Below are 26,910 nucleotides of genomic sequence, written 5' to 3' on the forward strand. Positions count from 1 at the left end.
ACCGTGGACACATGGCCTTAGACAGCACTCACTTTAGTGCAAGCAGAGCACATTGATGACCTGCTCATCACACACATGCAGTCAATGTGATTAAGGCTCTGTGCGCACACTGCGTTTTTTGCCGCGGTTTTTACTGCAGAATTGGTGTGGTTTGTGTTCACACACTTCAAGCAGTTCTTCCCCATTAAAGTCTATGAGAAATTCAAAATGCTGTGCGCACGTTTATTCTTTTTTATTTACAGGTTTTGCTGCAGAATTTCTACAGCAAAAAAGTAGCAAGTCATTTCTTTTCTTGAGGTCCCTGCGGTTTAACGTGTGTTTTGCAATTGATAATGTGTAAAAACCGCACCAAAGGACTTCCGGGAGGCGGAGCTTCGGAATGGCTGCTTCTTAAGGCTACTTTCACACATCAGTTTTTTGCCATCAGGTTCAATCCGGAAAAAAACGGGTAAAACGGATCCAGTACCGCATCCGTTTTTTCCCCATAGACTTGCATTGTTACCGGATTGTACCGGATGGCTTTGCGGTGCATCCGTTTTTTTCCGGATGCGGCAAAATAAATAAATGCGGCGGCCGGAGGCAACGTAGCTTGCAACGTTTTTTTGTCCGGCAAAAAAAACGCATCGCGCCGGATCCGGCGCGATACGGCGTGTTTTACAATAGAAGCCTATGGACGCCGGATCCGGCGTAATGCGGTAAAAAACGGATGCGGCCGCCGGATCCGTTTTTGTTAACTGCGCATGCACCAATGTAATTAACAAAACGGATCCAGCCAAAAACCGGACGAAAAGGATGCAAAAACGGATGCAAACCGTATCCACCGGATCCGTTTAACGGATCCGGCATAACGGATCCGTTAAAAAAACGGATCCGGTGGATACGGTTTTCACTTTTTTTTCAGGATCCGTTGGATCAGGAAAAAAAAGGACTGTGCCTGAATACAGAAAACTGATGTGTGAAAGTAGCCTAAGAGAGTTCCCTGTTACAGCCTGAGAAAAGCCCAAATAGAAATCAGCAGAGGGCTTACCGAAAACCAGGCAGTGGGGATAGGGTCAGGACAAGGGCAGTGCAGTGTTAGCCCGGCTCTCCTGTGTGCCCGGGGGTCCTAGAAGCTCGTCACACCGAGCAGCAGCAAGCTCAGCAAACAGGACTGCACGCTGTGTTTACCTGTCACACAGAGCTCCGTGGACAGGCCCACTGTCTGAGATACTGTGAGTGAGGAGGGAGCTGAGAGCCCCTGGAGACATTCGGCTGTGAGAGCAGGTCAGGAGATAAACAGGGGGCTGAGGAGGGGGCAGATACATCCCTGCAGGTCTCATCTTACATGGCTGCTGCACAAGGCCTCTAATCTGCAACAGTAAACAGAGGCAGATAAGCCTGAAGTGCATCACAGCTCAACTTGATTAACCCCTACTTCACCACTTCACCAGCACTGACAGTATAGAAGAGGGTGAAAAACAAAAAGAAGTGGGATCAGTCATCTGGCCTGCCTCCTGCCCTCCTTACTGGTCTTTTTCAAATAACATCTATACACTCATACACAGCGTGGAAATAATTGTGAAACAGCCAAGTTTACCACACAGATGTAATTAAGCTTATGTTATTGTGACGTCACCACAGTCTCTAAAGAAGCTCCATATTTACAGTTCTTACTATGGATAAATTTGTGGGTAAGAGCAATGCCACACAACCAAGTAAAGGAATTAGACCGCAAAGACGAAACCAAAATGCATCCCCATCACCAGGGGCTTCCCCTGAGGCAACTACAGACGCACCCCAGGCCACTGCTAAGGCCATCATGGATCTCTTGATGCCGGTGATTGATGGGCGGCTGGCAGCCTTCCAGTCTTCATTAGACGTTATAGTCACCCAAGTTAATGCCCAGGGTTCAAGGCCAACAGATGTGGAGCAGAGGGTCTCTGACATGGAGGACTCTGTAAAGGAAATTTCAGAGATGCTGGAGAGCAGGAATAAGGACATTGCTGTATTGCTGGACAAGGTAGATGATCTTGAGAACAGGTCCAGACGCAATAATTTAAGGTTGGTGGGCGTCCCTGAATTGGTTCGGCAAGCTGATCTACTGAAACTCACTTCAGAATGGCTACCAGGAGCTTTGAAATTGGATCTAAAGTCGGGGCCAATTGCTATTGAAAGGGCCGACAGAGTGGGCCCACCTCGAAATGATGGAGAGGTCAGACCCAAACAAGTAATTTTTAAGGTCCTGGACTTCCAAGACAAGATCAGATTGCTGACAGCATTTAGAAAAAAATCGCTCACTTACCTACAATAACTCTAAACTGCTTTTGTTCCAAGATTACTCAGCAGCCTTGACAACAAGACTCAAAGCCTTCAATCCAGTATGCAAACTATTGGCGGAAAAAAAATATTCGCTTCAGTCTACTGTATCCTGCTGTTCTACGCTTCACTACAGGGGGAAAGAATTGGACTTTTGAAGATCCTAAGTTGGCTTTAAATTACCTTCTTCAGGATATATGGAGCTTCTCCAGCAGTCAACATAGACACTTAAATCGGAGACGTCACTGTGCTACAGTTCTGATGTTCATTCTGTTTTTCCTTTTTTTTTTTCAGTGTCAGGACTGCCAGAGAGGCAGGTGACATTGCCATTAGATTAAGGTTTTTGTTTAGATGGGAAGGGGTTAGGGGGCTCTGCGTGCGTACCTTTAGTTTAGCTCTCATATGGGTTGTCGCATTTACTCGCTGGGATGGACGAGGGAACCGAAATAGGTTGTTTATAATTTTACAATTAATTCCTCCTTCTGGAATAGGATAAATGACTAACACAGAGAGCACAAATGTGTCCACGATTAAATCGCTGTATTGGTGCTCCTGGAATGTTAACGGGTTAAACTCTCCTATTAAGAGGAAAAAAGTTTTAAACTATCTACATCGTTTAAATTGCCATATTGTCTTCTTACAGGAAACACACTGGATGAAGGGCAATCACCCATTTCTTCACAGCAGAAAATATGCCGTATGCGCAGAAGCGTCATTTACGAGAAAACAAAGAGGGGTAGCTATATTGATCAATAAGCATATTAGTCATGAAGTTCTGGAGGTTTCAGAGGACCCTATGGGGAGATTATTATTGGTGAAAGTGAAGATAGAGGGCACCATCTACAACTTAGCAAACATATATGCACCAAATATTCCTGATCCACAGTTCAGAGGCAGATTGATCGAAAGTATCACAGGTTGGGATATGACTAATTTAATTGTAGGCGGAGATTTCAATGAGGCTCATGATGGAATTTTAGACAGGTCAAGTCCCCAGCCATCACCTCTATTGGTGCTCCATAGTGGTTTGCAATATCTCGTCAATCAATTGGGACTAAGACACATGGCGCATGCAGCACCCAATAGATAAAGATTATACATTTTATTCACATGTCCATGACTTACATACACGGATTGACTATTGGCTACTAAGCTCAGCACTGACGCCACATTTACTTTCCTCCAACATCCTAGACATCTGTATTTCGGATCATGCACCGGTTACTTTTAATTTGTTATTATCTACCACAATACTACGGGAAAGAAGGTGGAGGTTTCCTTCATATTTATATCAATCTGAGGATTTCAAAGCTTCTTTACAAAACTACTGGAGCTTTTATGAGAATGATAATCACGAGCATAGTGGGGGCGCTGGTTTGTTGGGCTGCCTCCAAGGCAGTAGTAAGAGGTCAGATAATATCATATGTCAGCCATAAGAGAAAAAAGCTCCTGGAACAAACTATATCAGCACAAAAACTTCTCACGCAGGCATATAAAGATTTTAAAAATAACACGGATACGACAAAACAACATTTCTTGAAGGCCAAGGAGGCGGCGGACACCTTGGCCCATGAGATGGCACTTAGTAACCTGGACTACCAGAAACAAATACTTTAAATGGGGCAACAAACCTGGGAAATTACTAGCTTCTTTAACCAAACCCTTTAGAACCACCACTAGAATCCACAAAATTAAAAAGAAAGATGGTACCATGGTAACAAAAGATGAGGAAATAGTGGAGGAGTTCAGGGCATTCTTTGGCTCGCTGTATGAGGCGGAACCGAGGGAGGTTGATGGGGAAGCTGATTTTATCCATGGTACCGTAGCGCCCATCTTGACAGAGGAACAAAGAGTAGTACTAAACGCCCCTATAAATATTTCAGAAATAGTAAAAAACTATTGGCACTCTTAAACTAGCCAAAAGCCCAGGGCCCGACGGATTTAGTAACGAATATTATAAGATCTTGGGAGCCTCTATCGGTCCTCATCTATGTGCAGTGTATAATAAGATAGTCACAGATAGAATGATTCCCGACAGGTTCAATGAGGCAAACATTATAGTATTACCTAAGCCAGGAAAAGACCCACTACAGGTGGAGGGATACAGACCCATCTCATTACTCAACTCTGATTTTAAAACCTTTACTAAAATACTAGCTGGTAGATTACAACAAGTGATTCCAGATCTTATTCTGCCCTTCCAAACGGGATTCGTGCACGGGAAATCCATCACCTATAACATCAGGACGGCTATTGGGGCTCTCTCTTATAGCAGGAAGCATAGATGTACCAAACATATAGTAGTTAGCCTTGATGCGGACAAGGCCTTTGACAGGGTCTCTTGGGCCTATTTACATAATCTTTTGGCATGTCGCCAGGTGGGATCCTGGTTTTGCGAAGCAGTCAAGATGATATACACAGAACCCAAATCCAGACTATCTATAAATAATACATTCTCTGAGCCATTTGAGGTACAGAGGGGAACGAGGCAGGGGTGTCCCTTGTCACCTTTATTGTTTAATTTGGCTCTGGACCCAATGTTGAGGACCCTACATAATTTAGCAATATTTCAGGGCATGAGAGTCGGTGGGACAACAATTAAACTTTTGGCTTTTGCCGATATTTTATTGTTTATTGCCAATCCCTCTCAAGCGATTCCAGAGATAATGAACACATTGAATAATTTTGGAAAGGCTTCAGGGTAAATTACAAAAAAACTGAGGCATTGGCAATGTACAAATCTGGAAAAAATTGATAACTTATTTCCCTTCCAGTGGTGTACCAGGTCCATTAAATATTTGGGGATTCAGCTCCCAGCAAACCCCTTGTTACTATATCAAATTAATTATAAGCCTCTTATAAATTCATTAATACATCTACTCCAATCTTGGAAACATCTGAAAATATCCTTATCGGGCCGATGTCACTTAATTAAAATGGTAGCATTCCCCAAAATAATGTTCTTATTTCAGACTCTCCCGTTGCTTCTACGCAAATCAGATATTAAGCTACTAAATTCATCCTTTGGAAAATTCATTTGGGGGCACAAGGGGCATACTAGGATCAGCTTAATCAAGCTTCAATTACCAAAAGGGGCAGGGGGCATAAATCTTCCAGATCTGGGCAGATACAATCTAGCAGCAAATTTTAGATATGTGGTGGACTGGGTGCGAGGAGTATCTCACTTTGCCAATGTACAATTGGAACAACAGCTATGTTCACAAGTCTCGTTAACATGCCAGTTCGAGGTAAAAGATTTTTTAAAAGCCACGCTGTTGCAACGTAAATTTCTCTCGTCCAGTAGCTACACAGATATGGCCTTGATGATTCTACATAGAGCATACATTACTCCAAAAATTCAATCAAAAATGGACACAAATAATAACAATAATCTTTATTCCTATAGCGCCAACATATTCCGCAGCGCTTGCCTTATACTCTTGTTCTAAATGTGGCATAAGAGACACTGACCTGTTTCACCACTTATGGGACTGTGTTCAGATACAGGGAGTATGGAGAAGCGTTCACTCAGTCTTACAAAACACATACAATATTCAGTTTGCTCTGACACCACAGTGGGCGATTTTTAACATGTTGGAGGAGGCTCAACAAAGTCTTCCGAGAGGTACCAGGGCAATGTTAACTATTTGAGCCTCGGCCACAAGGAAAAGTATCCTACATCTCTGGGTAAATCCTGAAGCACCCTCTCTAGCGTTTATCCAAACAAAACTAATGTTCATATTCAAAATGGACTGGCTGGATGCACTGTCGAATAAGGAGAAGTTGACTAAGCGTTTCTTTGAAACATGGTCTTTATTTATACCTAACTTGGCTACAGTGCTTAAGGATAGACTTAAATCTCAGTTTGGACAGACCTCTTGGTACCTTCTTGAACTGCTCAATGGACACATACCAATTACTTAAGTTACCATTTTAAGTAAAGTTGCTTCTGGTCGCACGCAGAGCGGGGGAGGGGTGGGCGGGACTGTTTTGATTATAATGTCATCAATGGAATGCTCTTTGTATAAGAGCAGATTGTAAAAGAAATTTGGTTAAAATTCAATAAAAAGATGTTTAAAAAAAAAAAAAAAACCCCACCAAAATACGATAAAACTGCATGCATTTTTTGGCTGTGTTTTTCTGCCAGAGGTGCAGTATTCTGCGTTTTTTGCTGACCAAACATAACTGCAATGTGCGTACATAGCCTAAAGCAGGCAGTAACTAACCACTCTGCACTGCTCTGAAGACTGGTAGAGAGCAGCCGCAGGCAGGAGATTTTTCATTCTCTCCCTGTGGCTGCTCCAGCAAGGTAGCCAGACACTAAAAACATACCTCCAAACTACCACTGTCTGTAGTGAGTTTCTGGAGGGAACAGATTCCCTTTAACACGAGCTTAGCTTTTGGCGGCTACGATTTCCAGATACAAACCTTTGTCTGATACAATGTTGTCAGTGCGATAACACTACAAGTTATTAATCTACTCCTGAACTTCCAATCACATTTTATTTATCCCCAAGGTAAGTAGTCACACAATATTTTGCCTCTAGATGCTGCACTGCCATGGTTTCTATCTGTAAAAATGAGTAACTGCTTGAATTAGCAAACTTTGCAAGAAAGCCTTCTAGAAAAAAAAATGCAATCTGGAAACTATGGACTACGTTCGGGTGTCTGTCTGCAGAAACGTATACGTGCAAAAAAATGGCACAAAACAGAGCACACGCTAACGCAGTGCGCTCCATAGCAGTGAATGGCCCTGTCGGGCGCATGCGTCCGGAACACGCTTTGCAGAGTCGGGGAGGGGCGGTTCGGACGGATGCTCAGACGGGACCTGTGAGCGGAAGGTAAAACGCAATGTGAAAGGGGCCTAACAGATCCTGCAGATTTCCTTCAACAACTGTGTACAAGTATGCCTAGAATAGGTGCTTTCAGTCTCAAGCCATTTTGAAGGTAAAAGGTGGTCACACCAAGTATGGGCTTGAGTTTGATTTCTAGTGTTCATTCACTGCTTTTTTTAAAAAAAAAAAAAAAAAAAAGTGACATCCCACTGAGAGCTGTGAGTATGGCAAGTTTTGAACGCATGTTCAAACACGCCTGTAAAATGTCAGGAATGTAGGCCATGTTTGGACAGTCTACAGAATTTCTCTGTTTTAACTATCCCTTAGATAAGGTTTAAGATAAAGTTATACTTGTTAATTATGAGATAAAAGGGATAGTAGTTATGTTAAAAGAAAAATGTCTTTGGTGATGTATGCAAGACTTAATATGTTGGTCACTCCCATGACACATTTGGGTTTAGCTGTGAGTTTCTGATAGTTGCTACCAGTCTCATCAGATTAGGAACAAAAAACACAACTGTATAACCTTGTTTCATGGCTTCACGGCTATTTTCTGTTTTCTTTTCCTCCCATACTGCCAACTGCCATAACTTTACTTTATACTGCTGTATAAAGGCTTATTTTTCACATGTTGACTTGCAGTTTTGAATAATACAGCCTACGATGAAATATATTGTATGCACACCGTGTGCGATTTTATTGCGCTTTTTCTTATGTATTGGAGTACAATTTTGTCACAAAACGTCAAGCAAATGCTGATGACAGCAAAGTCCATGAGAATCCGTAAGTAAAGGGAACCTGTCAGGTGCAATATTGACCCAGAACCTTGAGCAGTTCTGGGTGCATATTGCTAATCCCTGCCTAACCATTCCTGTATACACTAGCATAGATACTTTTTGTGAAGATCGCTATTTCTAAAGATCTTTTATCGTATGCTAATGAGCGAGGGGATTAGTCCCCTGGGCGTTAACTCCCCTGGCTAGTCTTCTCTATTACCATGTTAGTATGCCCCTGTGGGTGTGCTAACTTGCTAATGAATGCGAAGCGTCAGAGGATGAGCTCACTCACCTCTCTGTTGTTATTGCCGCCTGACACTATTTCGGTTGAGTGCGCATGACCCCGGAGTTTCGTTCACACACTTTACTTCAGTTTGAAGCCAAAACGCGTACAGCCAGCTTCATAGAGCGCATGACCAAAACTCCAGGTCAGTGCATCTTGAGTGCATCTTAAAATGCACCAAAAACGCATAAAAAAAAATGCAATAAATTTTTACCGCGTTTTGCCCAATGCGTTTTTTAAGTCAAATATATTGACTCGAGGGCTCAAACGGGATTAAAAACGCAAAAAAATTAACATGCCGCATCTTGAAAAACGCAGCCAACAAAAGCTGCCCTGTGTGAACTTAACCTTACTCTATTCTATTTTTTTCTTTTCTATTTCCCGTCCGACGATTTTTTCGAGAATACCAGTGCATGCCGAGATACTCAACTCAAGTGTTATCAGAAGGAAGAGTCTGTGGCAGTGACCATGGCCTCTGTCCCCTCAATGACTTAAAGAGTCATCATGACGCTCTTTTCAGGGATTGGTTTGTGCCCGCTGTCCCTCAACATCACAGCGGGATGGCGTCACGCTTCTTTGATCAAAAATAATAATATTTACCAAGTAACCTATGTTTATTTATATGCATTATTGCTTTTTACTTATTTACAGCAGAGTATGTGTCCATATTTTTATCTTGGGTTTTGCTTCTTTGAATGGCCAGTGTGATCATGTGCTTATAATTTGCATGTATGCCAACTCATGCTGTAGCTCATTCTTTTGATTTCGGAACCTTAGGGAACCAACCAGTAGGTTTTCCACATATAAAGTAGTGTCGTACTGGGGCTAGGATGTGGATTAAAAATCATACCTTTAGTAGACAGTAGAGATTCGCTGCTTGATTGCTGAAATATCCTTTATCAAACCCTCCGAAATTACATCATTGGTGCAGTGGCTTGAGCATCGGGTGAGATTTTGTGATTAGGTTCTTCTGGGATGCAATCTCTTGCTGGCTCCCCTCCTCTTTATTTAAATCTTGTGCTGCCACTGCAGTTTTCTTCAATAAAATGGTACTGGGATCAGCACATGTTCGCACCGCACTTTTCAGCACCATTTTAGGCCGGTTTCAGATGTCCGTGTTTAATCAGGTACCAATCACACGCATGGTTATGGTCACACGTGTGACAGGTACCGGAGAAAACACGTGTCTGTGAAATAAAAAGATTTTCCATATTTACCTGCTTTCTTCGGCTCTGCTGCCTCCCGCTCCTGACTGCTGCTCATTATATTCATCGATTATTCACCGTACTCAGGACCTTGAAGCCGGAGCCTCGCGGGGACAGTGCTGGATACAGCACCGCCGAGGACAGGTGAGTATTCTGCAAGTACAGTGACATCCAGTAGGTCATTGGAATTCCCAAAGAACTCTGATGTACACTGTGAGCCTTCGCAGGCAAGGTCCTCTCTCCTCCTATACCAGTCTATTTTGTATTGTTAATGATTGTTGTATGTATACCCTCTTTCACTTGTAAAGCGTCATGGAATAAATGGCGCTATAATAATAATTAATAATAATGACATCCAGATGACACCCGCGACACTCACGCTACAGCTTCATCAGAGCTCATTGGGAACTGTGATGAGTCCCCGCGATGTTCCGGCTTCCAGGTACACACACACACACACACACACACACACACCAACGTGGTCCCCAGCACTTTAGTCCCCGGATGCTCCGGCTTCTAACTCCACAGGGCACTGAATATCCAGTGAGTATAATGAGAGGCGATAAGGAGCCGGGATACAACATTGCTGGAGAGAGGCAAATATAGAAAATCTTTTTATTAACCCTAGAACGCATACCTGGGGCCTCGCAGGCCTGCTAGGTCATTTGTTTTCTATGGTAGATTGATATGGTTGCGCATTCTAGGGTTAAAAATACCCATGCTTTCTCTGGTATGTGTCACACGGATCACATCAGTGTGCGATCCGTGTGACACCCGTGCTGCTGGAGAATAAAAAAAAAAAAAACAACATGCCTGTGTGCGCGCATGTCATGAGAGGTCACCCGGGCCGTGTGATTAACAGCGAATAACATGGGTACGTGTGGCATGAGTTTTAAAAATGGATGTCACATGTACCTAAAACACGGACGTCTGAAACTAGCCTTACTGAGATTCCTGTGGAGATAACTATGAGCGGCTGCAGCGCATGCCCTAAGAGAAAAAAAATAAAAATGTTCAATCTGCGCATGTTATGATCGCTCATATTCATTTCCACAGTGTCTTGAACAGAAAAGAGCAAGAAATGGGCACGTACTGCAATTTCGGCAACATTTTATTGAAGACACCTTCGCACCAGTAAGGCCTAAGCCACACGGCGAGAAAAACAGTGCGAATGGAGTGCGATAAAACATCGCATTCCACTCGGACCAATTCTAGCCTGTGTGTCAGCGCACATGAGCAATTATTTTCTCAGCCCTAATCGGACCGAGAAAACAATCGCAGCATGCTATGATTGTAATGCGTGACTCTTTCTAATCTTAGAGGGCAAAAACAAAACTAATTCTGTAGTTTTAAGAAAAGAAAAAAACCAAAAAAAAAAAAAAAACACAAAGATGGGTGTCGTGGCAATTGTTTCTGAGAACTACACCTTTATTTTTTTCTGCTGATTAACATGGAAATAGTTTTGTTTAGCTTTACATGCCAAGCTTATAGTACAAACCACATGTTACTTTTTCATTACATTTTTGAAAGAGGGTGAAGGAAGGGAAGTGCAGTGGTGAAAATAGCAATTTTGGTAAAGAGGTTGTCCATTACTTTTACATTGATTGCTAATCCTAAGAACAGACCATCAATGTCTGATTGCCTGGGGTCAGACACCCAGTACCCTCGCCAATCAGCTGTTCTCAGTGCGGGCAGCAGGTGGACGGAAATGCTCAGTATAGCTACCCAGTCAGATAGTGGCCGCGGCCAGGTACTGCACATCCGTCTCCTATTGATTTGAATGGGAGGCGAATGTGCAGTACCCGGCCACAGCAGCTATCAAAAGCCTGAGCAGCTCCAAAGATTGCTGATTGGTGTATGACTCCACTTATGGCCGCAGCTACCCTGACTAACCTAACGTCACCGCTGATCGTGTGGATCACTTCAGTCGCTGTCCGAATCTCACAGCAGGCAATCATGTTCTATGGCGCTGTGAGATTCAGATGTAGCAGTACTGTAAGCATCGTGGGACCTAGTGTGCCTTTTGTCGGACCTGCATGGGAGTTTTTGGGGTTAATAAAAAAGGTGAAAGAGTGGCTTTTTTGTATGTTATTCCAAATAAAGCATTATTTCGGTGTTTGTGTATTTCTTTTCATTTACAAATTAGTGATGGGGGTGTCTCAGACCCCTTCCCATCACTAATCTAGGACTCAGTAGCAGCTGTGGGCTGCTATTAACTCCTTATTACCCCGATTGCCACCGCACCAGAGCAATCGGGAAGAGCCGGGTAAAGTGTCGGGACTGTCACATCTCGCATCTAATAGATGCGGCAATTCCGCGTGCCTGCTGGAAGTTATTTTTAGGCTGGGCGGTGCCAAAAACCTTTGCTTATGCCAAGCCTAAGAATACCAGCATCCAGCTGTTGGGCTTTACCTGTGCTGGTATCATAATATAGGGGAAAACCTACGCCAATTTTTTAAAAATTTCACTTTACGATATAGACCAACCCACCGACGTCAGTGATTGATTGCAGTCAGACATGGTGTCACTCAGGGTGGGGGTTTGTCTGCCTGCAACCAATCACAGCCATCAGTGCATAGTCAATGAAGGTAATGAGAGGCCCAAGAAGTGAATGACTGGCCACAGGAGTGGTGTGACTGCTGCCCCGGTGATTCAGTAAATAGAAGCGCTAGCTCCTACCCCTTTGCGCTGGTCCGCAGACTTTGTTTGGGGCATCTGACCAGACACCAGGGATCAATCCCCTGTCGACCCAGAGTCTTCAAAAGCCCAGCCAAAGAAAAATGCACTGTGCGGACAGCAAAATAGAAATCACAGACTTTGCTGGGAGAAGGAAATGCATGCATTTGGGTGCATCTTTGTGACCTCAAAAAAAAGCACCAAAAATGCAGTAAAAGATGCCCTGTGTGAACATAGCCTAATGCACGCGAAGAAAAGTCGGCTCATAAGTTTGTAGAATAGCCCTGTGGGTTACAGGCTAAAATTCAGAGCGGAAAAAAAAAAGAAGTTATGTTAAAGTAACTTTGTAAAGACATTAAAATAAGTCACTAGACTAATTCTGGATGTAGACGGTGTACACCACCAGGTTGCACACTGTATGTCACTGTTCTTCATATATGGCATTATCAATAAAAAGAACACACCCTGACCTTAGTGCTGCAATGCGTATCAGGAAACACCCACACACTTCAACCCTTGCACTGTGGTAAATACGCCCTATGCAAAAAGCAGACATAGGAAATAATTTGCACTAGTCATAACTTACTCTTACATTGGCACGTCATACACCTCAATGCTTCAGAGACTGAGGAAAAGCAGACAGGTCACCGGTGGCCCAGGACCTGCTTCTGTAACGCAGACTCACGCTTGTCTGACACTGGCCTTATATTTCATACATTTCTTGCAGAGAATTACATGTGTACTTTGTCTACAGCAGGGGTCTCCAACTCGGCTGGGTATAAGGGCCGCACATTGAAGAAAATAATTTGGGAGAGCTGCATTCTTTGCAGGGCAAAGTGACTTATTGGTATCATTTTTGGATCTCTAATTTTTAAACATTTTTCGATTAAACAAAAAAGTGCAAATTTTGTGATATATAATTATATATATCTCAAAATTTAATGGTGAAAAAAATTCATGCTTTATTTTGATTTTTTTACATTTTATCCTCTTTGTAATTAATATTGTATTACAATTCGCACCATATAGCAATTTGCTCCCTTTGTAGTAATGCGCCCTTCCTGGTCACCATGCTGTAGTAATGTGTCCAATATTGTCCCCTTTACTGATGTGCCCATGCTGGTCTTCTTTATGTAGCAATGGCCTCTTTACTGGGCATCCTGTAGTAAATGTCCCCTATTGTGTACACGTACACACACACACACACACACACACACACACACACACACACACACACACACACACCTCTTCGCTGCTTCTTGTGGCCCGCAAGCCCTTGGCCCCTTTCATAGCAGGTGGTGTAGGAGGGGGCATGCCGTCACCAGCGCTTTATTTCAGATATGGATGATTTCTGGTTCTGCGCAGAATCGGGCTCTTTGAAAAGCTATTCCTATGGCAGCCGCCAGCCAATGAGAGGCCAGCGGTGAAGTTATACATGTCACCTGCTGGCCTCTGATTGGCCGCATCTGCTATTGGAATAGCTGTTCAGAGAGCTTGACTCTGCGCAGTGCCAGCAAAACATGCATCCAGAAATAAAGGACTGCGGCTGCCATGATTGACAAGGGAGCCACAGGCCACAAGAAGCAGCCGCCTGAGGGGCCACATGCGGCCTGTGTGTTTGAGACTTCTGGTCGCTAGTACTGCAATTTTTAATATGCATTAAAAGAAAAAAAAAATGCACACCAAAAATGCTAAACGTGGACATAGGCTTAGACCTCATTCATGTCTCAGGGTTTTTTGTTTGTTTTTTTAACTGAAGTCCCAGTTTCATCAAAATATATGCAAAGCTGCTATCCAATCCAGTGTTAAATAAAAAAAAAATTACTACATTGATGGCATCCACAGGCGATTTTGTTCTAAGATGGATCAAATATGGGAAAGTCTCAATAACACCAACATCTACCATCCATGAAAACCACAAATCGTCCACATATGGTATTCACAGACATATGAATCAGGTTTTAAAAGGTGACATGCAGAAGACATTGCAAGTTCTATGGGCAGCACAAGAACTCCATGGCCTGAGCTGCCAACCCCAATCAGACAACAATACAGTGGTACCTCGCTTAACGAGTAACCCACTTAACGAGAATTTCGCTTAACAAGCAAAGCTTCCTGTAAATTTGTAACCCGCTTTACGAAAAAGCTTTGCTGTACGAGCGAAAGCCTCACTGCACACACTTCCGGTTCCGTACATCCACCACGCTCTAACCCGCACTTGCAGTCCACACAAACACACACAAACACACGCACGCACACACACAGTATTATGCTCACCTTACCTTCCGTTCCATCTCCGGCCTCATGGTTCTTGTAGTTCCCGGGTACATCGCGACTTCCTCGCAGCGAACTACAAGACCCAGGAGGCCGGCGATGGAACCAAAGGTAAGGTGAGCATATAATATAACATAATAGGTGTACCTTTCGTTTCATCGCCGGCCTCCTGGGTCCTGTAGTTCGCCACTGCGCTCCAGTCCACGCTGTGTATCGGCATCCATAGCAACGAGGGAGGAACTTCCTGTCGCCGCTACTGAAAGGCAGTGTACTGGCCAATCAGAGGCAAGCGGCTCTGCCTTTGACGTCAGCGCTCTGGCCGGGAAGTTCCTCCCTCGTCGTTATGGTAACGCGATACACAGCCTGGCCCCGAACCAGTGAACAGGAAGTCCCAGGTGTGTGTGTGTGTGTGTGTGTGTGTGTGTGTGTGTGTGTGTGTGTGTGTGTGTGTGTGTGTGTGTGTGTGTGTGTGTGTGTGTGTGTGTCACCCAGTCCCCTGAATGTGCTTAGATAAGGTGCCAAGGCAACACGGCGACATAAAATACGTTGTCAGAGAAATGGAGGCACTCAAACAGCAGGCACCAAAGTCAAGAAGGCAGACATTGCTGGTAAGAACGGTTGTAGAGAAGCATATGAAAAATCCGCCAAGATCCAAGTAGGTCAATTTTTATTACATCTGTGTACGATCCACCTTAATAAATCTGCATTAAAAATGTATACGATCAAATATACTTTATTATAAACCTTAGAAATTGTATTGGTAAAAATCAAATGCCACAGGGATAATCTGTGCGGGATCAGTATTTATTTGTTCCACAGACTTAGGGGTGCTTCACACACAGCGAGCTCACTGCCGAGATCGCTGCTGAGTCACGCTTTTGGTGACGCAGCAGTGACCTCATTAGCGATCTCGCTGTGTGTGACACTGAGCAGCGATCTGGCCCCTGCTGCGAGATCGCTGCTCGTTACACACAGCCCTGGTTCGTTTTCTTCAAAGGCGCTCTCCCGCTGTGACACACAGATCGCTGTGTGTGACAGCGAGAGAGCGACAAATGAAGCGAGCAGGGAGCAGGAGCCGGCGTCTGACAGCTGAGGTAAGCTTGTAACCAAGATAAACATCGGGTAACCAAGGTGGTTACCCGATATTTACCTTAGTTACAAGCCTCTGCAGCTCTCACGCTGCCTGTGCTGCCGGCTCCGGCTCTCTGCACATGTAGCTGCTGTACACATCGGGTTAATTAACCCGATGTGTACAGCAGCTAGGAGAGCAAGGAGCCAGCGCTAAGCAGTGTGCGCGGCTCCCTGCTCTCTGCACATGTAGCTGCATTACACATCGGGTTAATTAACCCGATGTGTACTGTAGCTAGGAGAGCAAGGAGCCAGCGCTCAGTGTGCGCGGCTCCCTGCACACACAGCTAAGCGGTGTGCACTGGTAACTAATGTAAACATCGGGTAACCATACCCGATGTTTACCTTAGTTACCAGTCTCCGCAGCTTCCAGACGGCGGCTCCGTGCAAGCGCAGCGTCGCTTGCACGTCGCTGCTGGCTGGGGGCTGTTCACTGGTCGCTGGTGAAATCTGCCTGTTTGACAGCTCACCAGCGACCATGTAGCGATGCAGCAGCGATCCTGACCAGGTCAGATCGCTGGTCGGATCGCTGCTGCATCGCTAAGTGTGAAGGTACCCTTAGACTTGAAGGGGAGAGCCTCATCGGAAACTAAGGCTATATTCACACACTGCATCTTTTACTGCGTTTTTGGTGCATTTTTTGACATCACAAAGATGCACCTAAATGCATGCATTTCCTTCTCCCATCAAAGTCTATGAAATTTCTAATTTGCTGTCTACAGTCTCTACATAGTGCATTTTTTTTTTGCTGCGTTCTTGAAGACGCAGCCAAGATGCAGCATGTCAATTCTTTTTGCGTCTTGTTCCTGCGTTTCGGAGGACAGGCAGATTAATCCCCCACTGACTCGGGGGACAGTGGAGGATTGATCCCCGATATCTGGCTAGATGCCTGTTTCCATAAAGTCAATGGGAACCAGAATCTAGTGCAAAGGGGTAGGAGCAAGCGCTTCACACTTGAAGTCCCAGAAATTTAGAGCTCCCCCCTGAAGTCCCAAAAGAGGGTCAAATGACCTAACTAGAACCTAATAGAACTAACTAGAAACTAAATGGCTAAACTCAATGGAAAATAACAACCTCCTGTGGTGCGACAGTAATGGCCTTAATTACAGAACAAAAGTCGGTGATTATAGGATGTTAGCTAAAATCCTTCAGGTCATTCGACCCGTCTCTGGGTTCCAATGGTAGAAATCTTAAAATGACCCCTCTCTGGGACTTTTAGTGTTAAAGAATCACCGACGCGGCTGGTCATTCACTTCCCGAGCCGCTCATTACCTCACTGAATTTACACTGCTTCCCCCGCTCACTGATGGCTGTGATTGGTTGCTGTCAGACAAGACCCCACCCTGAGTGACAGCGTGTCTGACTCCAACCAATCCCTGACGCCGGTGTGTGGGTCTATATCGTACAGTAAAATAAATAAAATGCCGTAGGATCCCCCCATATTTTGATACCACCCATGGTTATTGCCCCCCACCCCAGTCTAAAAATATCTGCCAGCAGGTGCCCGGAATTGCCACATCCATTAGATGAGACAGTCACGGCACTTTACCCAGTTCTTCCTGCATTGCCCTGGTGCGGTGGCAATTGGGGTAATAAGAAGTCCTAGATTAGTAATGACAGGCATCTACCCGAGACAACCCCAATTACTAATCTGTAAGTAAAAATGAAAAACAAACACCGAAATGCTGCTTTATTTGGAATAAAAGTAAAAAGGCTACCCTCTTTCACCACCTTATTAACCCCAACACAACCCTCCAGGTCTGACGTAATCCACACAAAGTCCCACAACGCTTCCAGCACTGCTACATATCTGAAGCTGTGACTTTTAGGCCGGCGTGAAACACTTGCGATTGAAAAATCGGTCCGATTCTCATGCCTGAGAGTAGGATGAGCTGTCCGAGTGTTGATCCGTGTGCAGTGCAATTGCAATGCAAGTCTGTGATCTTTATTATTTTTCATGGGGAAAACATGTGGAAACAGGATAGCTAGCAGTGATCAACCCCTTTAAAAGCTTGTGAAGAACATGGCATCTTTATTTCTCAAGAATATCTTAACTGTGGCTTCAATCCCAAACTCCAATGAAGCTAGAACTAGTCCACAAAGCAAATGGTGGCGAGTGCCTCCGTCTTATGACAGAGCGTGCTAATTAAGGCTAGTTTCACACTTGCGTTGGGCGAAATCCGCTGGGTCCGTTGCTGCGTCCCACTGGTCAGATATTAATGACTAATCCCAAGAACAACTCCTTTAAATCATGGTCCCCAAACAACGAGCAGCATGAGTGAGTTTCTGACTACACAATTGCAGCCTGGCATATTTGATTAAAACGATGCAGCATTTAACCCCTTCACGACCTTTGACGAATCTAGCTGTCATGGTGCCCCGGTACTTAAAGATCCATGACGGATACATCCGTCATGGCGAAATCGCGGCCCCGGAGCACGGGCACCGCGATCGGTTCTTAAAAAAAAAAAACTGTAGATTCGGGAAGGAGAGGATTTGTACCTGACCTCAGGAGGGGTGGTGTCTCTTTCCCGGACCTACGGAGGCTGTGATTGGCTGACGAACGCCGCTCAGCCAATCACAGCCAGTGTTATGTTTCAGCCATTGAAAATGGCTGAAGCATTGAAATCCAGCTATGTCAGTGCAGCTGCAGCACTGGCCATTGGCTGGAGCTCAGTGAGCTTTACTGCACCCGCCCCCAGCTCTGATTGGAGAGATCGGCTTTGTGACCGATCTCTCCAAGCAGCACCGTGCATCTGGGACCGGGTGAGCTCGCTGTAGGAGATCGCTCTCCTTAGCTTCTCCCTCCGTGGAATCGGAGGAGAGCGATCCCTGCGGGTGCCCATCTGTGAGTCACAGCCCCCGATCCACCGCTGCCCTGCTCCATGTGCTTCGCCCCTGCTCTCCTGCATGTGACGCCGCTACTCTCCCGCTGCGCCCTTACATGTGACGCCGCTACTTTCCCGCTGCGCCCCTGCATGTTACGCCGCTACTTTCCCTCTGCGCCCCTGCATTTTACGCCGCTACTCAGCAGTAAGAGCAGCGGCGTCAGATGCAGGGGGTGGCGCAGCGGGAGGAGAGCAGCGGCGTCAGATGCATGGGGGCATCTGACGCCGCTGCTCTCCTCACGCTGCTGCTTTCTTTCTGCTGCCTCCTTGTATCAGCCGCCGCACTCTCCCCATCAGCCGCCGCACTCTCCCCATCAGCCGCCGCACTCTCCCCATCAGCCGCTGTGCCCCTGCATCTGCCACCTCACTCCCCCATCAGCCTCTGCGCCCCTGTATCTGCCACCTCACTCCCCCCCCCCCATCAGCCTCTGCGCCCTTGCATCTGCCACCTCACTCCCCCATCAGCCCCTGCGCCCCTGCATCTGCCACCTCCCTCCCCCCCATCAGCCTCTGCGCCCTTGCATCTGCCACCTCACTCCCCCATCAGCCCCTGCATCTGCCACCTCCCTCCCCCCCCCATCAGCCTCTGCGCCCTTGCATCTGCCACCTCACTCCCACCCCCCCCATCAGCCTCTGCCCCCTCCCTGATCTGCTGCCTGCCCTCTCCCATCCCCTTAATCCTCTGCCCTCTCTCCCCCCTCCCGGATCTGCTGCAATCCTGCTGCCTAGATCCATTCTGTAAGGTAGCTATCCCCAATCTCACCTCCCACTCCCCTTCCACCCTTCCCCTCGCCCCCCCTTCCTCCGCCGCTCCTCCATCCGCCGCGCCCTCTCCCATCCTCTGCCGCTCCTGCATCCGTTGCGCCCTCTTCTATCCTCCATCCATCTTTTTTTCCATCCCACCTAGCCCCCCCCCCTTTTTGCAGCACATCCGTGCGTTCGTCCTAATTTTTTTTATGTAAACTAAGAAAGAAATACAAATAAACTTAGTTTGGGGCCAGTAAAATTATACTGTAGTAATCGTCAACTACAGTATTTTTTACTGAATATTGTAAGGTTCAGCCCAGTGCCACACATGAGAGCGATGCACAAGCCTCACACCGCATCATCCGGCACGGTCGTTCTCTTCCAGACAGGAGTGTGCGGCTGTGTCGGGTGATGCGATGCGAGATTTGTGCATCGCTCTCATGTGTGGCACTTGCCTTAGTGTCATTTGCAGGCGCTCATTATATATATTTTTTTTTCTTTACTGACTTCTGTATTTTTTATTTTGCCAAACTAATATTTCTTTGTATGGGGGGGGGGGAGGGTCTAGTTTCCAACATGGGGTCACATGTGGGGGAGCGCCACTGTTTGGGCACATCAGGGGGATCTCCAAACGCAACATGGTGCGGCTAACGATTCCAGCTAATTTTCCATTTAAAAAGTCAAATGACGCTCCTTCCCTCTGGAGCTCTGCCGTGCGCCCAAACAGTGGTTTTCTGCCACATATGAGGTATCAGCGTACTCAGAACAAATTGCCCAACAAATTTTGCGGTCCACTTTATCCTGTTACCCCTGTACAAATTAAAAAATTGAGCCTAAAATTACATTTTTGTGGAAAAAAAAAAAAAAAAAAGTACTTTTTTGTTTTCATGCCTCAATATATGAAGCACGTGAGGGTTCAAAGTGCTCATTACCCATGTAGATTTATGCCATGGGGGTCTAGTTTCCAAAATGAGGTCACTTGTGGGGGAGCTCCATTGTTTAGGCACCTCAGGGGGTCTCCAAACACAACTTGGCATTCGCTAATAATTCCAACCAATTTTGCTGTGAAATGGCGCTCCTTCTCTTCTGAGCCCCGCCGTGTGCCCAGACAATTACTTTCCACCACATATGAGGTATCTGTGTACTCAGGAGAAATTGCACAATACATTTTATGGTGCATTTTTTCCTGATACCCTTGTGGAAAAAAAAGCTACCTGGTTGAAAACAATTTCATGGCAAAAAAAAAAAAAAATAATATATATATTTTCACGGCTGAACATTCTAAACTTTTGTGAAGCCTCCTGGGGTTCAAAGTGTTCAGTAAACATCTAGATAAATTCAATGAGGGGTCTAGTTTCCAAAATGGGGTCACTTGTGGGGGAGCTCCATTGTTTAGCCACCTCAGGGGGTCTCCAAACACAACATGGCATCCACTAACGATTCCAGACAATTTTGCGTTTGAAAAGTCAAATGTCGCTCCTTGCCTTCCGAGCCCTGCTGTGCGCCCAAACATTTGATTTCCACCACATATGAGGTATCTGTGTACTCAGGAGAAAATGCACAATACATTTTATGTTGCAATTTTTCCTGATACCCTTGTGATAAAAAAAAAGCTACCTGGTTGAAGTAACAATTTCGTGGTAATTTTTTTTTTTTATTTTCACGGCTCAAAGTTATTAACTTTTGTGAAGCCCCCAGAGGTTCAAAGTGCTCACTAAACATCTAGATAAATTCCATGAGGGGTCTAGTTTCCAAAATGGGGTCACTTGTGGGGGACCTCCATTGTTTAGGCACCTCAGGGGGTCTCCAAACGCAACATCGCATCTGCTAATTATTCCAGACAATTTTGCTTTCAAAAATTTAAATGATGCTCCTTCTCTTCCGAGCCTTGCCGTGTGCCCAAACAATTGATTTCCCCCACATATGAGATATCGGTGTACCCAGGAGAAATTGCACAATTAATTTCATGGTGCATTTTTCCTGATACCCTTGTGAAAATGCTAAATTTTATGGCTAAAGTAACATTTTTGTGTAAAAAAGTAAAATTTTCATTTTTTCCTTCCACATTGCTTTGGTTGCTGTAAAGCTCCTAAAGGGTTAATATACTTTTTGGATGTAGTTTTGAGCAGTGTGAGGGGTGCAAATTTTAGAATGGGGTCACTTTTGGGTGTTTTCTGTCACCTAGGCCTCTCAAAGTCACTCCAAATGTGATGTGGTACCTAAAAAACTTTTTTTGTAAATTTTGTTGGAAAAATGAAAAAAAATTGCTGATGAACTTTGAACCCTTCTAACTTCCTAACGGGAAAAAAAATTGTTTCGAAAATTGCGCTGGTGCAAAGTAGACAAGTGGGAAATGTTATATAGTAACTATTTTGTGTGACATATCTCAGATTTATGGGCATAAAATTTCAAATTTTGAAAATTGCAAAATTTTCAAACTTTTCGCCAAATTTCCCAAATTTTCACACAAACAAAAAATATCGGCCTAAATTTACCACTGACATGAAGTACAATATGTCACGAAAAAACTATCTCAGAATCGCCAGGATCCGTTGAAGCGTTCCAGAGTTATAACCTGTCAAAGTGACACTGGTCAGAAATGTAAAAAATGGCCCGGTCTTTAAGGTGAAAACAGGCTGGGGGCTGAAGGGGTTAAAAGCAAACATATGGTACTTTCACAAACCGTCCAAATACTATGTGTCCCAGATGACTAGTCAGAGGCTGGTCACTGGCTGGCTTCTTACCACTTCCTTTGTCTGACAGGTTGTTCCTTAAAGGGAACCAATCAGCAAGATTTTGGTATATAACCTAAAGCCAGTGCTATGCTGGCACTATCAGGCTGCTTATCTACATACCTGGAGTTGTCAGCTCGGATGTTTAGGTTTTGAAATCCAAGAAAGTGAAGTTTGTAAAATGAGCAGCTTCTTGAGTGACAATTGCACTGGAGCAGATAATATATTCATAGTTATCCCCTCCCCCTGTTAGAATTAACATAATTATTACACAAACTACTCACTGTGTCTGTGGAAGGACCTGTGTGAGGTCATACCCATGTGACCTGGTATCCAGCTTTGGTGGCTGAGGCCCCGCCCCTTCTGGTCACATGGGTTATGACCTCACCACAGGTCCTGCTAGGCGAAGTGAGTTGCTTGTATAATGCTTATGTAATTCTAACAAGGGGAGGGAATAACTATGAATATATTATCTGCTCCACTGCAACTGTCACTCAAGAAGCTGCTGATTTTATAAACTTCACTTTCTTGGATTTGAAAACCTATACATCCGAGCTGACCACTAAAGGAATGTAGAGACTCACCCTGATAGTGCCAGTATAGTACTGGCTTTAGGTTATATACGGAAATCCTGGTGATTGGTTCCCTTTAAACCACCACTCCAGTCGTTTTTTTTATTTCAGCGCTGGAGTAGCATTTTAAATTTAAATCCCCTGCACCCATCATCTTTTTCCATCACTGCTCTGGTCCACCTCGGTGACAAGCGTTTTTCATCTTTGACAGCTCCTACGGGAATATGGGGCACAACTACTTCCACCATGGTAAGCCTGTAGAGCCTCAGAATAATGCTATGTGCGCAAGTAGCGTTCTGTCCCTGCAGAAATTTCTGCAGCGATTTGAACAGCACACGTGCGCTTCAAATCACTGCAGAAAGAGTACGTAATGAAAAGTCGATTTCATGCGCTCTGGATGCAGCCTCTCCCATAGACAGAGCAGGGGATGCATGCAGAGCGCACGAAATAAGTGACATGTCACTTCTTAGAACGCGCACTTCAGGCAGCATCCTAAGCGCTGCGCTCTAATAGGCCACGTGGGCATGGATTAGGCACAATCTTCATAGATTGTGCTGGGGACGCAGGACGCATGCAGTTATGCTGCGGTGCAGATCGCAGCGTAACTGCATGCAAATACGCAACGTGCGCACATAGCCTACGGCTACACACTTACATGGTGAAATCATTGCTCCACACCTGTAAGATCTGCTGCTCTGATTTGATGTCATGTAACCCATAAGACGACTGGAGCAATGCTGAAAACTGGGGTTAACAGCGATCAGTAAGCATTTCAATACAAGTACAGCACATATTTAGAAAGAACCCCTACTTATATGCCTGAGCCCTCACAGAAGACCTTATGCTTACCTCATGCACCAGCATCATCCTAGTAATGTCATCCCCTAGTGGTGTCACATGAGCACTGCAGCCAATCAGCAACGGCTAATGGACTCCACTTCCCACAGACATTCGATGGAAATGTCAGCAGAAAAAAGAGGCTACTTATAAGTGAGTGCTGCAGCCAATCTCACACAAGTTCCTGGAGACCCAGAAAAGCAGGAGAGGCACCAGGGCACGAAGTGAGTGATTGTGTGACTGCAGACTTGTGAATACTTTGGGCGCATAACGACACGTATGCAATTTACATACATGAAGTCATATGCCGCCTAACCATGCTTAGCCTTGTTCAATACAAGTGAACTGAGAGAGGCCAGACATCAGTCGGAATACGGCTGACAGTACGCAAATCACACACTTGAGGTCACATGACACGCAGGGCGAGCTCTGAGGGTTCAAAAGTCTGAAGTCACACAGTGCCCCTGTAAGTCTTTCCTTATAATGTCTGCTCAGCCCCTTCTGCTTCCTAACACACTGCAGGCAGAACACACAGTGGGAAATGGAATTAGCCCAGTTTATAAATACAATGTGAACACTTCCAATATATGCAGACAATAACTGAGCTAAGCGGCTCTGCCACAGAAAACGGCACAAGCTGATCAGAACCACTGAGATCAGTCATTGTCAGCAGCGCTCCTGTCAGTGTGACATCAGGAGTGCAAAGATAAGTGAGGGAAACAACCTATAGAAAGCTAAATATGGGGCTTTTCTATCACAACTGCAGCCAGGAGACCGGGGTTCTATCACCGGAAGACTCAAAGACCTGACACTTCCTATATCCAGACCTGAGGACCAAAAATTATCTGTACACTGACTGTACTCAGGGAGATGCCACTGATTACACAGCCTGCAGCTCTACAGGGGCAGCTGGGACCGAGGGTGCAGGAGTAATGTCTATATCCGGCACACTGCCGGCCCTCAGGGGGCAGCACCAGCCATACTCCCGTGCAGCCCACGGTCCAGTCACCTCCGCAAACAGTACAGAATGTCCAGCACACTGCCGGCCCTCAGGGGGCAGCACCAGCCATACTCCCGTGCAGCCCACGGTCCAGTCACCTCCGCAAACAGTACAGAATGTCCAGCACACTGCCGGCCCTCAGGGGGCAGCACCAGCCATACTCCCGTGCAGCCCACGGTCCAGTCACCTCCGCAGACAGTACAGAATGTCCAGCACCGGCCATACTCCCATGCAGCCCACGGTCCCGTCACCTCCACAGACAGTACAGAATGTCCAGCACACTGCCGGCCCTCAGGGGGCAGCACCGGCCATACTCCCGTGCAGCCCACGGTCCCGTCACCTCTGCAGACAGTACAGAATGTCCAGCACCGGCCATACTCCCGTGCAGCCCACGGTCCCGTCACCTCCACAGACAGTACAGAATATCCAGCACACTGCCGGGCCTCAGGGGGCAGCACCGGCCATACTCCCGTGCAGCCCACGGTCCCGTCACCTCCGCAGACAGTACAGAATGTCCAGCACCGGCCATACTCCCGTACAGCCCACGGTCCCGTCACCTCCACAGACAGTACAGAATATCCAGCACACTGCCGGGCCTCAGGGGGCAGCACCGGCCATACTCCCGTGCAGCCCACGGTCCCGTCACCTCCGCAGACAGTACAGAATGTCCAGCACCGGCCATACTCCCGTGCAGCCACGGTCCCGTCACCTCCGCAGACAGTACAGAATGTCCAGCACCGGCCATACTCCCGTGCAGCCCACGGTCCCGTCACCTCCACAGACAGTACAGAATGTCCAGCACACTGCCGGCCCTCAGGGGGCAGCACCAGCCATACTCCCGTGCAGCCCACGGTCCAGTCACCTCCGCAAACAGTACAGAATGTCCAGCACACTGCCGGCCCTCAGGGGGCAGCACCAGCCATACTCCCGTGCAGCCCACGGTCCAGTCACCTCCGCAAACAGTACAGAATGTCCAGCACACTGCCGGCCTCAGGGGGCAGCACCAGCCATACTCCCGTGCAGCCCACGGTCCAGTCACCTCCGCAAACAGTACAGAATGTCCAGCACACTGCCGGCCCTCAGGGGGCAGCACCAGCCATACTCCCGTGCAGCCCACGGTCCAGTCACCTCGCAGACAGTACAGAATGTCCAGCACCGGCCATACTCCCATGCAGCCCACGGTCCCGTCACCTCCACAGACAGTACAGAATGTCCAGCACACTGCCGGCCCTCAGGGGGCAGCACCGGCCATACTCCCGTGCAGCCCACGGTCCCGTCACCTCTGCAGACAGTACAGAATGTCCAGCACCGGCCATACTCCCGTGCAGCCCACGGTCCCGTCACCTCCACAGACAGTACAGAATATCCAGCACACTGCCGGGCCTCAGGGGGCAGCACCGGCCATACTCCCGTGCAGCCCACGGTCCCGTCACCTCCGCAGACAGTACAGAATGTCCAGCACCGGCCATACTCCCGTACAGCCCACGGTCCCGTCACCTCCACAGACAGTACAGAATATCCAGCACACTGCCGGGCCTCAGGGGGCAGCACCGGCCATACTCCCGTGCAGCCCACGGTCCCGTCACCTCCGCAGACAGTACAGAATGTCCAGCACCGGCCATACTCCCGTGCAGCCCACGGTCCCGTCACCTCCGCAGACAGTACAGAATGTCCAGCACCGGCCATACTCCCGTGCAGCCCACGGTCCCGTCACCTCCACAGACAGTACAGAATGTCCAGCACACTGCCGGCCCTCAGGGGGCAGCACCAGCCATACTCCCGTGCAGCCCACGGTCCCGTCACCTCCGCAGACAGTACAGAATGTCCAGCACACTGCCGGCCCTCAGGGGGCAGCACAGGCCATACTCCCGTGCAGCCCACGGTCCCGTCACCTCCGCAGACAGTACAGAATGTCCAGCACACTGCCGGGCCTCAGGGGGCAGCACCGGCCATACTCCCGTGCAGCCCACGGTCCCGTCTTCTCACAGCACACACATCCACATCCGACAAATGCACTATAAACAAAGACACTTACGCGGCTGAAGTCTGGTAGAAGCGACAACACACCGTACACTGTCCACTCAGGAACACTTCGTGTACGCAAACGACGTCAAGGTACACCGTGACGTCACTCCCAGCGGATACCACAAGGCGAATTCTACAGCTTGGACCGAACCCGCCCTACCAGGCCCAGTCCTGACGTCACCACCTATTTTCACTGCAACCAATCACAGTTACCAAACGCAACGCGTGAATCCAGGAGCCAATGAGGAAGAGCGTTATTCAATTTCCGGATGATGGGGTGGAGATTACAAGGGAGGGGTTACTAAATGGTAAACGCTAAAATACCATGGACTAAACCACTGCTGATGATGTCATGGTCATGTGATCATACTCCTGTGTGGGCGGAGCCTAAGGTGTAGAAACTGTCCTTGCAGCCCATACACTCTAGCGTCTAGCCCATACACTCTAGCCCATACAGCCCAGAAGCACCCTGAAGACTATGGTGTCCGGATAGGGACACACAAAAAGGAAACACTTTTTGTACCAACAAATTACAGTATCTTCTGTTTCCTTGGCATCCCACATGGGTTATGTCCAGATTATATTAAAAAAAAGCACATTCCATATATACAGGTGCATATTGTTTTCCGTTTTATAT

General features: G+C 46.6%; 1 protein-coding gene across 1 annotated transcript in view; it reads right to left on the minus strand.

Annotated features, from left to right (window-relative positions):
* The window catches only part of LOC142312711 (catenin delta-1-like), a 239,087-nt gene extending 212,616 nt beyond the window's left edge, over positions 1–26,471 (minus strand). The window contains exon 1 of the mRNA XM_075351699.1: positions 26,284–26,471. The gene's annotated coding sequence lies outside the window, so the exon portion shown is untranslated. The remainder of the gene's footprint in view (positions 1–26,283) is intronic.
* Between the last annotated feature and the right edge of the window lie 439 nt (positions 26,472–26,910).

Source organism: Anomaloglossus baeobatrachus, chromosome 5 (genome assembly GCF_048569485.1).
Source record: "Anomaloglossus baeobatrachus isolate aAnoBae1 chromosome 5, aAnoBae1.hap1, whole genome shotgun sequence".
NCBI lineage: Eukaryota > Metazoa > Chordata > Amphibia > Anura > Aromobatidae > Anomaloglossus > Anomaloglossus baeobatrachus.